The 18,267-nt window shown below is 39.5% G+C and overlaps 1 long non-coding RNA gene across 2 annotated transcripts in view; it reads right to left on the bottom strand.

Moving 5' to 3' along the window:
- Positions 1-632: 632 nt before the first annotated feature.
- The window catches only part of LOC120225268, a 154,995-nt gene continuing 137,360 nt past the window's right edge, over positions 633-18,267 (bottom strand). For both annotated transcript variants that reach the window (XR_005526773.1, XR_005526774.1), the window contains one exon: positions 633-3,161. This is a non-coding gene — a long non-coding RNA (uncharacterized LOC120225268). The remainder of the gene's footprint in view (positions 3,162-18,267) is intronic.

Genomic DNA, 18,267 nt, shown 5'->3' with positions numbered 1-18,267 from the left:
GCGGCTCATGTTGTATATCTCTCCCCCCAAATACACGTGAATGGCATCAGTCAGGAAAAAGAAATTGACAACTGGCCTTTCAATGCTATGAACCTGGTTCCACAAGATTACTGTTTCAGGTTTTCACCTTTCTGTGTTGTACATCACAGAGGTAGGAAAACAGCTTAAATTTTCTTAAGACTTTTCAAGCCAGCATTTAAGGCTTTGAGGTTCTCCTTCCCCCCGAATTCTGTAAGTTTTAAGTGAGTTTTAATTAATTCCCTGAGGAGGAGGGGGTACAGAATATCTGATATTGTAAGACTTTCCAGCACCTCCAACTGATTTGTGGCATAAGGAGTACCTTTAATAATGACTGGTCTGTTTTAAAAAGAGAACTTTATGTATTGCACTAAAACAACGAAAGGACTCATCTTGCTGTAGATAGAAAGCAGCACAATGTAATTGATAAAGATAATCAGATAGTGCCAAGTTGTTTTAAATAGCTTTGGGGGTGGGGGGGGGTTGAATTCAAAAGAGGTCAGATTCTTTTTTCACCCAGGGCTTTGGAAAGGGATACTGGCATGTATAATCTTGTCCACATTAATTTTGCCGCCATGGTCAAAGAGCCCCACCAGACTGAAACTTGTGAAGAATTTTCTTTCTTTATTTGGCTTGATCAGAGAGGAATTAGCTCCCTTGGTGAACCAATGTGAAAAGAAGCGAGTTTGGGGAAATAACAGCGTTCACGGGAAAGAGGAAGTTTGAGGCAAACATATGGTTGAAATGCTCTAGTCGATTTTAGATCAAGCTGAGAGAGTTGAGATCCGTTGGTTCAGGGATCCAGTTCACTGCACATTCCTACTGTGCCTGACTGCTAATTGCATCCTATGTTTGTCAATCAAATATTTGCAATTAACAAAAATATTCCCCTAAGAGACCTATAACAGAGCTGGCAAAGGATCTGGTGCTTTGCTAAGTAGAGCTAGTTGCATACAGAAAATTTTAAGACTATGGTATTAAAAATATGCCGCTGCTGCTGACACCGCTAGACACTCCCAGTCAAAACATTAACAAGCAGAATAGGTGGCATGGGGGCTTTTCAAAGGGATTTTGTTCAAAGAACAGAAACTTTGATCTCAGTGTCTCTGACCCCTCCTCCACCTCTGATTCTTCAATCTACAAGTACATATAGTGGTTTAATTTAACTCTGTGCATAATTTGCCTAAGGATAAAAGTTGATCTAGATTTTTTTAACTCCAATTTTACAAATGCTCTACTTTCTCGCTGCCCCCTCCTCCCCACGCACATATTTCAAGAGGGAAGGCTGAAGAGGAAGGTGACTGGAATATTAAGAACTGTGAGATAGTCAGAGGAAACTCTAATTTGTAAATTGGTAGAAATGCCAGTCATTTGTTGGGAATTGAAGACCCTCTGCATTCAAGAGTGGAGCCTGGCAACTGTGCACTGTTGTTTTATAAATCAATATTACATCTGAAGGTGGCTTTTGAGTGTTTGTGTCATTGGGGTTTGTCTCCAGCATAGTTCTGTGATAAGAAATGTTCAAACAAAACAAACACAAGCCCTTCCTGGTCCTTTAGGATGAAGTCCAAACATAATTCCACAACAGGGATATAACATTCAAATCAACTACAGAACTTCTGTAATTACATAAAACCCCTCGACCACAGAAATGCTATTGAATTGGAGATGCTTTGCAGTATTCCCCAAGACGGGACTGTGTGGCTGTCAGATTAACAGAAGTCAAGAGGAGGTGAGACAATGCTCACCGCGGCAAAAAGAGCTTCCTGCATAATGAACGGAATCTGCATGCCTGTTTAGGAAATTAAGGTGAATCCAAGGTGACTGAGGGTCACCCGAGGAGTCCCAACGGTCACTCACTGGAAAAGTGAGCATTAAAAATTAGTCATTTGCTTTAAATGCATTCATCTCCATCATTATTAGATGCCAAATAGGCTTAATCAGAAATAATTGCTGGAGTGAATTTTTCGGTGTTATCTGGTTTTCCTCCAGCTCCGAGCGTCTGTGATTCTGTGCTAGGGGTGCTGCTTGCTCTGTGAAAAAGGCCAGATGAAGCCGAGCTCCTACCTGATTGTCATCACCTCTCCCTCCCATTTAGATACGTCGCCTTTGTCCCGGGACTGCCAGAGCGAGGCCATGAAGAATGGGGTGTTTGGGACAAACACATTAATTCATTTTTGTGGGTAAAAACGTAACACACGATCAGAAGGAAGAAAAAAATGAAGTGTTAGTGTCATTATCCGACTTCCCCCAAAGAACTGTTACTGTCGCAGAGGTTATAAAGAAAACAGGTCATACCAGGGGTCCTACAGACTCAGATACAAGCCAGTGTTGGGGCTAAATGCCTCTCCTGCTCTGGGGCAGTGGTTTCTGAACAGTTTTGTGAGTCTTATCCCAAATCAGTGAAGATTTTTTGAGCACACACTTCCGGTACATCTACAACTGAACTAATAAATTAGATACATTGTAGAGCATTAGCAAAACAGAAAATTTGAAAGGAGAGGCTAAAAACTCATTAGGAATCAGTGCTATCTTCCTGAACTCCATGTCCGGTACAGCCTCACGTCAGCGCACTCCACTGCCAGCGGTGGAGGGGGCAGATGAGCTTGGCAGGCCCCCGTTGTCCCTGAGTGGTCTGGGTCTCAGCTGAACCGGACCAGAGGAGCAAGTGGAAAACCCTCGATTGCCATCACTGAGCCCCAGCACTCAGCCGAAGACTAAACAGGAAAATTGTTGTACTTAGATTCACAAGACTGTGTAGAGAACACTGTTGGTTCATTTTAATTCCATCTGCACAGAAACTCAGTGCTCACTAATAAGCAGATAAAAACCGAAAAATTCTCTCAAACATTTCTTTTGATTAAGCCCAAGTGCCATCTAATAATGGTTGAGGTTGACTTATTTTTTTTAAACCAAATGACTAATTTACTCAATACCCTTGGTATGGAGGAGAGAGAAGGCAATGCAGACGAGTGTGTATGAAAAAATCCCAGGAGAATCTTAGTGGAGGGGAGAGGAAGGGAAACGAACTTGTCTTTGGCAGAGAGTCCTGGCCTGACACTTGGAAATTGTGTAACTTTCAGGCTCAAGTTGGAGTTGACCAGGTAGAGCTCACGGAGTCATTTTCCTCCTCAATAACGTCTCTGTAAAATAGGGGAGATAAAGTTGATTTTGCAGAGTCACTGTGAGAATTAGGAATAATTTATATAAAGCACTCACATGGTGTTTTCTAGCAACTGCTCCATAAATGGGAGCCACTGTTACAAGGCTGGAGGAGACAATAAATCTTAGGCTTTGCCAAGAATATCTATTAAGTTTTCAAGTGGATCGAATAATAATTTTGGCAGTCATAAGAACATTTTTCTCTTAGAATTCAAATTCCTCTCATTTTCGTTATCATATTTAATCTTCACAATGAATTTGGAAGATAGATAGGACCCATATAATTATCTGCATTTTAGAGAGACAGAAAGGCTGATAAATCATAGGCATAGAGTGGTGGAGCTGAGAACTGAACTCAGGACCACTGAGTCTGGACCACAGGTGGGAAGGAAGCAGGCACATTCAGTACAAATTATTTTTATCAAATAACTCAGCCAGATAAATTGTGTGTGTGTGTGTGTGTGTGTGTGTGTTTGTGTGTGCATGCGTATAAATGTTGACTTGAAGATTATTTTTTTCATCGCTTAATTTAACTTTGTTCAATCTTTCCTCTATCTCTTTTTTCTCTATTATCTGGCAAATTCTTCGGTAATAAGATAAACATCACAATATGACTGGAATTGAAAAAAATGAGGAAAAGTATCTATTACATGTGTTCTTCTCCATCAAAACTTTGCTTTGGCTGGTATTTTGAGACATGATAAACAGTAAGTGTCTATATCTCTGGCTAAATATTGGGGTTTGTTGTTTGTTTTCTTTCTATCAAATTCAAAGTTGAATGATGTCAGTACAGTCTACAAAAGAAGCGGAAGGAGGAGGAGGGAAAAAGAAAACAAAAACAGAAAAACAAACCAGAGGCTAGTTTCGTATCCAGAGCAACGTGCTTGGCTCTCCAGTATAACCTATTAATACTGCAAACAGTGCCCTGCGCTTGAGGAATATTGACTGACTTCTCCAAGCAAGACAGAAAGACTGCCGTATGTTATCTTGATGTTGGTGTCTGGACGGGGGGGAAGAGTGTTCCCCAAAACTCATGTTTACCAGAACCTCAGATAGTGACCTTGTTTAGAAACAGTCTTGGCAGCTGTCATTAGTTACATTAAGAAGAGACCCTGCTGGATTAGAGTGTGTCCTAAATCTTAATATGACTGTTGTCCTTATAAAAAGAGGAGAAGACACTCAGATCCAGAGGCACACAGAAGGAGGGCAGCCATGGGAAGAGACCAGATTGATGCAACTATAAGATGAGGAACCAAGAATTCCTGGAAGCCACTAGAAGCTAGGAAGATGCTAAGAAGGATTCTTCCTTAGAGCCTCTGGAGGGAACATACCACTGCTGACCACCTGATATAGGACTTTTGGCCTCTAAAACTGTGAACCAATAAACTTCTGATGTTTTAACCACTCATTTTATGGTAATCTGTCATTGTAGCCCTAGGTAACTAGTACAGTGTCCAATGTGTTGCCGAGTTATAGAAATAATTGTGAGTGCATGTTTTCTGTCACTTCTTAGTGATTATTTTAATTCCTTAAGGTAGCATCCCTCATGCAGTTTGATATGAACAATAGGCACCAAGAGTTGGGGCTCTTTCTATTTCTACTTCCATGTAAATAATATGAAGTACCCTGGAGTAACTTGAATTGTTACCCCCCTCCCACCAAAAAAAAAAAAAAAGTATTAATTAATTCCTTCCATTTTTGTTTCACAGTGAAAGATTTTGAGACACCAGTTTTCAGAAGTAACTCCAGGTTTTGGATTTTAGATTTGTGTGCTATTACTTTTTTGGAATTGTGTACAATTTTTGGAATATAATTTTATGGCCCAGCCCAGGTGGCCAAATGTTAACCCATACCCACAAATCCCAAAGAACTGTTAGGATGAAAAACTGATTTAGATCCGTGCTAGAATTTCTCCACCTACACATCATAATTTTGAACTTCGTCCTGACCAAGTTGCCTTCCCAGATTGCACCCCCCTCCATAACTTCTTAAACAGATGCCTTTGTAATACCCATGACCTCCTCCACACTTCTGAGTACAAATGCCTAAGGCACAGGAGAAGACTCTGAAGCTATCTTCTGCTGGCTTCGAGACACAACACACACACACAGATATCTATTTTTAAACATAAGCCATTTTCTGTGGAGCAGATGCTGAAGCTCTTCATGCCTCCAACACCCTTCCTGGAGCATCTCAGCACACGATGAAGCCTCTTCCTGGCATCCCGTTCTGACACGGAGATAAAGTCCTGTGGGAGATACCAGGGTTGCAACTTTGCTTTCTTTGCTTTTATGTGGTTTTTCCAAGAGTCCACTTCCATACATATTAAATGGAATGGTTCTGAGAATTTGCCAAGGATTCCCCACCCCAGCCCACCTTGGATGTGACACTACTAATGATTAGTCAGGGAGTGGATAGGTCAGATAGCTATTAAATTTTGAGTGTTTACTATTTGCCAGACATTGTATTAAGCTCTTTGTGTGTGTATTCCTCACCTCTGAGCCAGGCAGGGGAGACAACCAAGGCTCAGAGAGGTGAGGTGACTAGGCCAATAGTAGCCCATACTAATAAGGGGCTTAGGCAGAAAGAGAACCTGGGTATTTTTTGGAAACTCCTGGGCTTTCTTTTTTTTCTACTTTTTTCTACATTTTATACTTTTACTGCTTTTCTTTTAATAGCTAATAGTGTAGCTATTCAAGCCCTGAAAGTGACAAATGAATTATCAAGAAAAATTTGTAAATAGCCAAAGGTTAAAATATCACAAATACTGAATAGGTGAGAAATTGGGATACATCTTTATGTTTTTAACAGGAAATTCATTATTTTTAAATCTAGTTAAAATGTAGTTTCAAATTTGCCAATTTGGCATTGTCAACATTTTTTTCAATCTTTCTAAATAATATCTAAATTAGATGAAAAGGGTAATGCCGAGTCAAATGCCCCTACATTGTCCACTTTAAAGATATTATATCTTTATATATATATATATACACACACACATATATAATATCTTTATATAATATATAAATTATATATTATATATTATACATATATACATATATATACATATATGTGTATATATAATCTGTGTATATATAATTATATATGTACATATATGTACATATATAATATTTGTCAATTATTCCTCAATTAAGTTAAAAAAAATGAACAAGCTCAAGTATACAAGCTTTCTCAAGCCTCTGGCTGCTCATATTTGCAATGATCATTTCAGCCAAACAAGCCACATGGCTGGGCCCAGTGAGAGGGAGAGGCAACTCCAAGGTCACATGGAAAAATCATGGGTTCAGGGAGGAGTAAATAATGTGGCTGTTGTGAGCCACCAGAGCTTTTACACAAGCAATGGGGCAGATTAAGGAACTGAGTCTCTATTTCATTTTATAACCTCAGCCCCGGTAGTGAAGGCTCAATAAATGCTTTATCAGTGAATAAATGAATACAAGAATGAATGAACAGCCTTGCTCTGATGTAGGCTTAGCCATCTTCCTACTTTTTGAAGAAAACATCTGCTTAGTCTACAGACAGGGAAGAATAACCATGTACTATGATAAACAAAACGTTTTTCCTTTCTCCCTACTCAATAAAACAACAAGATTTCTGGGCACTGTTTATGTCAGAGGGAGATGGAAACACCCCGAAACAAAACAGTACAAGAATATTTGGGGGAAGATAACAGATCAAATTGTGCTGAATCCGGTTGCTGGCTTTAGCCTGCTCCTGTACTGGATTAGCTATGCCCTTGTCAGGCAATTATATGGGACTCGTAACATGTCTTCAGTTCTGTGCTCATTTTCATAATAAACCTCTGGTTTCACTTTCTCTAGCACTGTTTTCTCTAAGATTTACCATTTGAGAATAACAGACACTAAGTAGAACAAGTTATTTCTGCTGAGTTAAAGCTCAACCACTCAGCTCACATTTTCATGGTTCTATCTTGCTGTCTATAGCTTCCCAACTAAAATCTATATTTCTTTCCAACAGTAGTTATAGCATCTGTCTGGCGCTAGTCTAATCCTATATTTTTTAGCAGCACGGGATGAAGGTGGGAATAGAAGCAGTCCATAAATTCGACTGGAAATGTGTCTTTCAGTGTGTTGCCTCTGTAGAAACAAAAAGAGTACTTTGAACCTGCTAGAAAACACAGTTATGATGGTTAGAAAAGAAGCCATGAAGGTGTAGTCTAATTGGAGACGCAGGGGATGGCGCTAATGAAGGAAATCCAAAGTTTTGACCTTAAAAAAATAAGTATTATTATATTAGTATCTTGCCAAGAATTAGGTGGCTTAGGTCACACTAATCTTAAAAGTTTCAGCACCAGGGAATAGATGGAAACCCCTCTTCTCTGCCAACTTGCACTTGAAGTTTTGACCCTTGGGAGCCGGCAGTAGTGTGTGATAAACAGCAATCAGCTGCTTCACTCCTGGCCTCATAGCTTGCCCGTGGGCTCTAATGCCGCCCACCGAGCTACTTTGGAGGTAAATGATGCATTTTTAAATAGCACATTAATATTGAAAAGAGTTCGGTGAACAGATCAAGGACAAAGCCAGCCATTCCTTCATAGGAATTTAAGCCTCGTATAAAACGCATGTCACTTCCTCATATGTGTCAGATGGTCCTGGTCTCTTAAAACACAGATTCAGCCCACATGTGTGGAGATTAACCCACGTGGTAATACTGAACGGTGGCAGTGCTTTGAGAATTAGAGACAGGTGTCTGGCTGCAATGACCAACGTAGGAAAGAATATCTATGGGAAAAAATATTTCCTTTGATAAATATTTTAGTGCTTTTCTTTAGAGGCCATTGTGTTGTCATAAACAAGTCTCCTGATGCTGGAATTTCACTGTGAATTTTCTCCTGGGAAAGTGGAGGGGAAAAAAATGATGCGTACATTTCCCTCAACCTGCCTTCTGTCTTCCTTTACAGTCTTCTCAGTATTCTGTTCTTCCTTGACCACAGTTCAGAACCAGAGTGGGCTCTAGCTTACAACTTGCCCTTTGGCATTTTGGGTAAAACCCCTCAGAATCTATAAAATGTCCCCAATGCCCTTGAGTTAGGTGGTACTGGCCTGACTGTTGAATGTTGGCTTTTTGCCAGCAGGAAGAATCTCTCGCCCTTCTGTGTTTATTGATGGAATAAATATGAAAAAAGGAAGTTACATGTGAAAAGCATGTACATTTTAAAAGCTCTATACAAATTAGATACTAACTTGATGGCTATTACTAGATATTCTCTGTCCAGTGCTTCAGGAAATGTGGGAAGGCAAGACAAGTAAGACAGAAGATGATCAGATAGAAAGAGAAGCTGCCACCAGTGAGGTTCTCTAGAAACAGATCCTGAATGGAAGTTCGGGTGAAAGATGTGTTTTTTGTAGGTCTTGAGACCTGTGAAAAGAACAGAGCAGAAGCAGGACTGGCCAGAGAAAGAAGTCTAACTGCTTTGTGGCCCAAGAGATTTGTAGTCTCCCAGAGTGGGGCTCTGGAGAGAAACTTGCCTGCCAGTGTCCCCACTTTGGGCTAAAATGGCCAGGACTGGATGCCAGCACTTCACTCAGTCACCAACGTGGGCTGTCAACAGAGGGGTGAAATGTGCAGGGAGGCGGTCCTGTGAGCTGACAGACCCTGAAGGAGCCCACGGCAGGAGGCTCATGACACTAGTCCACTAACTGCACTCCCTGAACCATGTCAATAAATCTTTCCTTGAAGGCTCACCTGGGCAGCTCATCTCCATGTCAACCACAGGTCTCAGTGACGAAGCCCGAACACCCAAAGCTTGTGGAGTGAGTGCCACAGGACTGGGAGCTAAAGATGGCTGTGGTGGTAGACAAAAATGGTTCTGGCTAGCCCCCAGAAAGGAAGCAGCACCAGCAACTATGATGTCTTGAAGAGAAATTTTGTGATGGACTTTTCTTCTGCATCTCAAAAGAAAAAGTAAAACATGGGGTAGGGGTGGAGGAAGGCCATAACCCACCCCAAATCTAACTAGAGTCACTTTTTCCAAAAAGCAAAACCAAACAAAGAAATTTAAAGTATCTTGAAGCTGGGATTGAATGTGTCCGCCACTGAAAATTGAAAGCCAGGATCTCAGCCATGAATTCATAAGGAATGATGAACATGAATGACGTTAGGTTAAGGAATGTGCTTTCTTCTTTAAGAGCCATGGAAAAGAGTCTCCCATACATTTGATGTATATTTTATGAGAAATTGAACTTTTTCTATCAGAATATATGCATAAAAGTCTATATATTAGTATTGTATATTACATAAGTCTCAGTAAGTTTTATTCCTGTGGGTTTCTAATTAATAACCAAAAGTACTACCTAAAACTTTTCTCTTATAAGTGATATTATTAGGCAAGATTGAGAAGCATTTTCTTTTTTTTTTTTTTAATGTTTTATTTATTTCTAGGAGAGAGAGAAAGAGACAGCGTGAGCAGGGGAGGGTCAGAGAGAGAGGGAGTGACAGACTGAAACAGGCTCCAGGCTTTGAGCTGGCAGTCAGCACAGAGCCCGACGCGGGACTCGAACCCACGAACTGTGAGATCATGACCTAAGCAAAAGTCAGACGCTTAACTGACTAAGCCACCCAGGCACCCCTGAGAAGCATTTTCTAATATCTCACCTGGGTTACTTGTTGCTTATATCCATTATGTTCAATCTTCACAGAATATCACACATCTTTAAACATAACCAAGAAACTCATCAGCTTGTTCATTTTGAGATATCAAGAACTTTACATTCAAAAACCTCCTGACTGTTCCAAATGTATGCACCAATATTGATTGCATCTATTGTTAAACTAAATTTCGCCATCAATTCTATAAATGGTAACTTATTTTTAGGGAGACCACAGGATGATCTGGCGAGTTTTAGGCATAAAGAATGAGGGCTAAATAGCTTTCCTGTATAACATTAGCATCTATGGAGTGTCACTGATTCATTAACTGTGTACCAGGGATGTTAATCATCAGGAATTCCATAAAGTCAGTGTTTGTAATGACAGTGTTTGTTAAATGCTCCCTCAGCTTGGAAGTCTTGAGCAAATCTGTTTCCTAGTTCCCACACATATTTTAAGAAAGTTTTCACGAATTTCTTTTAAAAACTTTTTTTATGTTTGTTTATTTTTGAGAGAGAGAGACAGAGTGTGAACAGGGAATGGAGAGAAAGAGAGAGAGAGAGAGAGAGAATGAATCTGAAGCAGGCTCCAGGCTCTGAGCTGTCAGCACAGAGCCCAAAGCAGGGCTCAAACTCATAAACTGAAAGATCATGACCTGAGCCGAAGCCAGACACTTAACTGACTGAGTCACCCAGACACCCCATGAATTTCTATTGCCCATTGCATTTATTGGTATTTTGGAACATTTGCAGATTGTATACTATGTACAGTGTATTTAGAAATGACTCAGGAGAGTTTTGGTTAGTATCTGAGTCCTATGCCTATCAGGCACTAGTTTGGAAAGTTTGGTGCCTCAGTGGCTCTTACTGGAAGATTTACTGTCTCATGCCTCTGGTAAAGGGATGCTGGAACTGACTTAAGCCCCCCCTTTTTTTTTTATTCACAATTATTAGGGCTTTCTGATACATATGTAGAGCCTCTAACAATTAAAGGAATGTTTGGATTCTAAGTACGTTACAGGTTAAGATATGTCTCTTACTGCTCTCGAATTCATAGATTGAAGTCCCAACCTCAGTGCCTCAGAATGTGATCATGTTTAAAGACAAAGCCTTTAAAGAGATGACTAAGGTAAAATGAGCCCATTAGGTTGGGGCCCTCATCCATGTGACTGGGGTATCTATAAAAACAAAAAGAGACACCAGGGACACACAGAGGAAAGACTCTGTGAGGACATGTCAAGAAGGTGGCCCTTTGCAAGCCAAAGAGAAAAGCCACGGAAGAAAACAACCATGCTAGCACCTTAATCTTGGACTTAGAGCCTCCAGAACTATGAGAAATTTAATTTTTATTGTTAAAACCACCCAGTCTGTGCTATTTTGTTATGGTAGCCTTAGAAAACTCCCTTCTCCTAGGGTGGTATAATACAGATGGTGTGTTTTCCTTAAAGCCAACCTCAGATCAAAGCAATATTCATCAGCAAGTGGGGACAAGGACAGTTATTCAATGTATGTTATAAGCTCAAGGGTTATGGATGTCTTTAAGTTGTTGCCTGAAAGGGTCACCAGATGTAGATGAGCCATCCATTGGTTGACAGGATTTAGCTAAATTTCTACTTGAAGATAAACAACAAAAAACTTGCAGTGGGAGGCGATTGTATGGACTTGTTTGGACTCCTCAGCTTGGGGTCCTCTTAAATTGAGTGAAGGCCTTAGAGCTAACTAGATTCTTATACTCTGTTTATGAGAGAGTGAAAGTACTCTAGAGTATTTCTAGCCAATCCATATATCTTGACCACTGCTTATATTAATTATAATAAAATTTAATAGGCATTATGCTGATTAGCTGTACCTCTGGATTGATCAAAACTACTGATGTGTAGCCATTTCTAGAGATGAATTTCTTATTTGAATATTTCAAATGTTAACTCAGCATCTGATTTTGGTATTTAAATGTTAATCAGCAGTCCTTATGTCAAATTTATGACAAATTTTTATATATCACATATCCTATAGTTTACGATGAGGTATTTAATGTTTTTAGTTCTGAAAAAATTGATATCATTTCAGACTTATAGAGAAAAGTTACAAGCATAATGCAAAAAGTTCTAGATCCCCAAGCCCTTCCGAGTTGCATTCTTTCTCCTTTCTCTCTCTCTTTCTATTTCATTCTCTCTTTCTCTCTCTCACTCCCCATTCCCTGAAATACTATATAGTATATTTTCTAAAAACAAGACATTGTCTGCATACCCACTGTAAAATTATCAAAATCAGGAAATTAACATTGACCAACTATGATACCTAATTCCACTGTTCCTTAAACAGTTGTTAGTTGGTCTTCTACTGCAAGAGAGAGCCTCCCCTTCTTCTACATATATCCATACCTGGAACTCAATAAGTCTTATGTTATCTAATGAGTTATAACATCTTACTATCCTTATTTATCTCGATATTCAAATGGTCGCTGTTGGCCAGTGGAGGTCCCCTTCAAACTAGCTCTTGTGTTCCTTTAACATGTCTTCATCATTCTTTTTCTTTTTTTTAATGTTTATTTATTTTGAGAGAGAGAGAGAGAGAGAATGCACAAGTAGGGGAGGGGAGGAGAGAGAGAATCCCAAGCAGGCTCCACATTGTCAGTGCAAAGCCTGATACAGGGCTTGATCTCACAAACTGTGATACCGTGACCTGAGCCAAAATCAAGAGCCATATGCTTAACCAACTGAACCACCCAGGCACCCGAGATGTACTCATCATTCTTTATATGCACTTCCCCCTTTTTTTTTTTTAACATAAGATATTCCAGTCTCATCTGGTACACACACCCTCCCCCACACACATTTACTTTTCTAAAGTCTATATATAGAAGTATATTAAAGAAAATTAGAAACAATAAAAGGTCACTTGCTGTAGCAACCAAAGCAGGGTCCCTAACTGCTTTTCTTAGGCCTGATGACTCCCAACCAGCCCTTTTTCAGTGTCCTACCATTTTATCACCTTTATCCTCACAGACAAAAAGCTCTTGTTTCTTTTTCTTTCCTTTTTTTAAAAAATAAATCTTGTAGTATCATTTGTGCCACAATACCAACAGGAGGAAAAATGGTCCACTTTTACTAGAGGGTAGTGCCAATTAGTTGCCCAGAATTCCTTTAAAGTGGTTGGAGTGATGAGAAGCAGGCGACCATTGCCTCCCACATGCTAGAGTCTTTTCAATACAACAAATGGAAGGGGAAGGGAGAGAAGTTGCAGTTAATTTTCCAAAGTAAGACAAATTCAACATTCACATTCTAATATTTATTATCTGATGTTACACATAATGAAATGGAGAAGTTAACTAACTTCTTCATAGCCCCTCTTCTAGTTAGCAGTGTATCTCAGATTCAAACTCAGGGCATTTGTCTTGTAATCCAACAATGCTCAACAGATGATCAATTTGGAAGGTTCCCAAGACCCATGTAGAAGGCTTGTGAGATCAAAACTATTTTTTACAAGTATACTAAAATGTTTTTTTTAACTTTTCACTCTCTTTGTCTGATGAGTATGTGGTGGAATTTTCCAGAAGGCACATAGAGAGTGATGATGATGCCATCGTTCTTATGATTACTAGAATGTGTGCCCATATATTCCAGTATTTCTTAAGGTAGTAATTTCAAAGAATAAATGTCAGTTTTAGTGGAGAGAGATTCCATGTTGATGGATAGGAAGACTCAATATTTTCAAGGTGTCCATTCTTCCCAGCATATCTATAGATTCAGTGCAATCCCATTAAAATCCCAGAAGGATATTTTGTGGATGTACACAAACTGATTCTAAAGTTTATATGGAAGTCAAAAGAACCAGAATAGCTAGCACTGTCTTGAAGGAGAAGAACAAAGTTGGAGGACTGACAGTATTAGACTTGAAGAATTACTGTTAAGCTAAAGTAGTCAAGACATTAGTCAAAGAATATAGAAGTAGATTAGTGTAAAAGAATAGTGAGCCTAGAAATGGACCCACATAAATATAGTCAACTGATCTTTGATAAAGGAGTGAAGTCAATAAAGTATCTTTTCAACACATGGTGTTGGAACAAACAGACATCCACATTAAAAATATAGATAGATAGATAGATAGATAGATAGATAGATAGATAGATAGACAGACTTTGTATCCATTGTAAAAATTAACTCTAAATGGGTCACAAACCGAAATGTAAAATGCAAAACTATAAAGTTTCCAGGAAGTAAAATTGGAGAAACACTTAATGACCTTAGGTATGACAGTGACTTTTTAGATACATCAAAGGCAGGCCCGTTTAAAAATAAATGGACTTCACTGAATTTAACAACTTCTGCTCTACAAAATATCATGTTAACAGAATGAGAAGAAAAGCCACAGACTGAGAGAAAATATTTGCAAAAGATACATGTGATAAAGAACTATTATCCAAAATATACAGAAACTCTTAAAACTCTACAACAATCCAATTAGAAAATGGGCCAGAGACCTTCACAGGCACCTCACCAAAGAAAATATACAGACAGAAAGTAAGGATATGAAAAGATTTTCTACATAATTCTTTGTCAGGGAAATACAAAGTAAAACAAAGATGAGGTACCATGACTTAGCATTAGAAAGCCCAAGGTCTGGAACACAGACAGCACCAAATTTTGGACAGAGTATGGAGCAACAGGAGCTCTCATTCATTGCTGGTAAGAAAGCAAACTGTCCCATCATTATGGAAAGCAGTTTGGTCATTTTTGCAAAACTAAACATTATGATCCAGCAATTGTGCTCCTTGGTATATTACTCAAAGGAGTTGAAACTTATGTGCACACGGAAAGGTTTTATGGGTATTTAGATAAATACGGATACGTGGATATTTATGACAGCTTTATTCATAATTGCCAAAATTTAGAAGTATCCAAGATGCCCTTTAGTAGGTGAATAGATAAACAAATTGTGGTACAGCCAGACAATGGGATATTATTCGGCAATAAAAAGAAATGAGCTATCAAGGCATGAAAAAGCAAGGAAGAAACTTAAATGCATACTACTAAGAGAAAGAAGCCAGTCTGAAAAAGCTCTATTCTATATGAGTCCAACAATATGACATTCTGGAAAAAGCAAAACTATGGATACAGATTAGTGGTTCCCAAGGGCTGGGGGTGGGGGGCAGAAAGCCGGGGAGCGGAAAGGGAGCCTGAAGAGGTAGAGCTTGAGGATCTTCATTTTGTTTTGCCCAAACCCATCGAATGAACAGCACCAAGGCTGAACCCTAATATAAACTATGGACTTTGGTAATTTTGACGTGTCAGTGCAGATACATTAATTATAACACGTCTACCACCCTTGTGGAGGATGTTTATAATGGGAAAGGCGATGCATGTGTGAAGGCAAAGGGTATGTGAGAAATAGTGTTTTGAAAAGTGTGTTTTCAGACATAAACTCAGTCTTTTCTCATTACTTCTACTGCACTCTTACCAGCTATCTTTGTGTATACTAGCTATAGCATTTGTGACCCCTAATGTTATCTAATGCATCAATATTTTGAAATCTAAAAGTTAACTTCTTTAATTTTTTTTTTGGAAATACAACAAAAAGTTTCTAACCTTCATGGTCTTGTTTTGGAATACTATATGCTCAAATGTCTGTGTTTTATGTATGTATCACATATCACACAAAAGTTCTATGAGATCCTCAGTAACTTTTTAGAGTGTGTACAGGAGTCCTGAAACCAAAATGTCAAACAACCACTGCTCTAGGCAGTGTCTCTTCAAGACACAAATATCATGCTTATTTCCAATATCCTATTTTCTTCCCGCTGCCTCCTGCCAAAATCATAAAGCTACCTCTGACTTAGAATTAAATTGTTCCAGAATGAATATTATTCCAAGGGGAAAAAAAAATCAAGAGGAAAGAAGAGCAATATCCAAGGGTAGCATTGACAAGGTAAAAGGAAATCCTAGTTAAGCTAGTATCTAGTCTACTAGTAATAGACTATGCAGCTACGTGGTAGACTTCCTCTTGCTTCAGGCTGCTGATCCCCACTTCTTTCTGCTGATGGCAGGGAAGCTCCCTCACCAACAAGACTGCCATGCTAAGGGAAGGGGCAACCCAGCCCTCAGTTCATCCTCACCTGTTTTGCCAAGAGGCAAATGAGCCTCCCTTACTCCTGTTGTGTGATCAAATGGTGCTAATAAGCCAAGAAACTCTGCAGGTGTTTCAACAAAGCAGCAGCATTTGTAAGATGGCAATGCAAGGTGTTAGGAGGCAGCTAAATGGCCAACTGCATGCAGTGTAACTGTTTGATAATGAGCAGAGGAGAATAGGTTTAGCCTTCAGCCAAACTTTGTGAATCTTAGCTTTGGGACCAATATCCTAAAACATCATCCTGTCACAGCTGGCCTATTCTCTAGGAAAAGGAATGTCCTTGGAAACTCACTGCCTTTTGCACAGTAAAGAGCCCAACACTAACTCATCTTGATGAGGTAAGTATAAATGAAGCAGATCAGATGAAGTTCCCTGTCATCTGAATAAGCAGCTTTGTGTCTCTGTCTGTCTGTCTGTCTGTCTTTCTCTCATTTTATGTTGAGAAAATGTACTTGGCTCAAAATCATTTTCCCAAGTGCCAAACATTTGCAAATACTTTCAGATGTATGCTAAAGACACAGCGCAGTGGGTCTAGCTCAGCTGGGTCTGCGAGCACAATAGCTGTGAGGCAAACACACTGCCAGCGGCCTTCTAACTTTGCAAAAAAAAAAAAAAAAAAAAAGGGTGATTCTGCGTGTTTTCTCCACTTCTTACATTCCCAAACATTCAATAAATAGAAAAGTTCTCTTCCGTTGCCCATTTCCAAAATCCAGTCTTGGCTTTCCAATTATTGGGTTGGGGCACAATCAGGAGAGTGGTTACAGAATTCCCAGGGGACATTAGGTTCAAAATGATCAGAGCTACCTGCTCATGCCAGCTTGGATATGAAGCCAGACTCGATTCAGTTCCATCACACTCCTCCCTTCTAGCTTCCTGACTTCTCTGGTGTCCTGGGCTCAGTTCACTGCTCCAAACAGACCACATTCATATAATCATCTCCCTGGAGATATGGGATGGGGCAGGCAGGGTTTGTGAGAGGAAAGAGCTGATGGATAAGGCAAGAGTGACTTGAAGTCCATCCTTTGGGCAAATGCCAGCCTATATTCACTTAATTCTTCGGGTTAAGTTTGTTGTATTTGTGAAATTCAGAAAGATTTCAATTACTTTCGCCTCCTTTGTACTTGCTGGGTCCTGCCACCAGAATTGATGTTAGAAGGGTATTCATATTTGGTGAGAAAGGCGCCATAGGCTCTACTCACTTCCCAGAAACCCACTTTTGGATGAAAGATATGTGACTGGGAATGCTCCAACTTGGTTTGTATTTATTCTGTCCTTCTCCTGCTTAGGCACCATTCAAGCCCCATCTAAGCCAACAGAATCTTTCAGACATTGTCATCTGAGCTTCATCTGAGCTTATTATTTCAAAGCATGCGTATTTCCAGTTATCACATAACCAGGAGCTCATAGACACACAAGCTACAACTCTGGGCTACTGACTGAATATAAGCTTAGGAGTTGAGTGTTTTTAAAGGCCCCAATGCTAGTCATCAATGTCTTCTGTCAAAAGGCAACCATGGGATTAAAGATGCTCATCTTCACCTTCAAATATGGACTTTTCTTCATCAGTGCTAGAAAGAATCTTCTCATTTCTTGTTTCTTGACAAACCAGAGGAACAACAGATGAGTATACTCTACTTGTTAGGGCAAATGCCTAGTAGTAGCAGTAGTAGGGATAGCAAGAGTAGTAGTAATAGTATTAAAAGTGGTTTTTAGCGGACACTATCGAAAGCTTAAAGCTATTACCACCACCTTGCCCCTTGCTACTACTCACTTTGTAGGTGAGAGGGCCAAGCTATTTCCTCTCCCAAGTTTTTCTTTTCTGCAATGAGGGGCTGCCATACAATGTACTTTTGACCCATATCATGTAAGGAAAGTTTTCTGGGGCATTAGGAGGCCCCTAGAGAAGTGTTTCTTCCTTCGCATAAAAGGACAGTGAACAATCAGGCCCATGTAAAACTTTCCTCTTCTCTTCACCTCAAATGCTAACATCCTGGCCAGCAATGAAGTGGCTATGTTATGGCCATAAGGAAAAAAAAAAATGACAGCGGAGACAAACCTCACCTCATCAAGCCGGAAAAACCATGCCAGTCACCACATGGCTTTGCATTCCTTATTACGTGATAAAAGCAAATCTTGATTTGTTTCATCTGGTGGCAATCCTGAAGCTTGGCTTTCTTAGCTGTGATATGCAGGATAACGTGACATAGATGGTGGTAAAGGTTTTGTGGAGGTTTTCCTTTTTAAATCTGTGAATCACATTGTAAACTATAAAATTTCTCACAAATGTAAAAAAGGCATTGTTTGGAAAGAGTAATAGATTGGATTTTTCATC

This window comes from Hyaena hyaena, unplaced genomic scaffold, assembly GCF_003009895.1.
Source record: "Hyaena hyaena isolate Hyena2069 unplaced genomic scaffold, ASM300989v1 scaffold_1362, whole genome shotgun sequence".
Classification (NCBI taxonomy): domain Eukaryota; kingdom Metazoa; phylum Chordata; class Mammalia; order Carnivora; family Hyaenidae; genus Hyaena; species Hyaena hyaena.
Note: the sequence above shows the minus strand (reverse complement) of the source record. Positions and strands in the feature narration are given on the sequence as shown.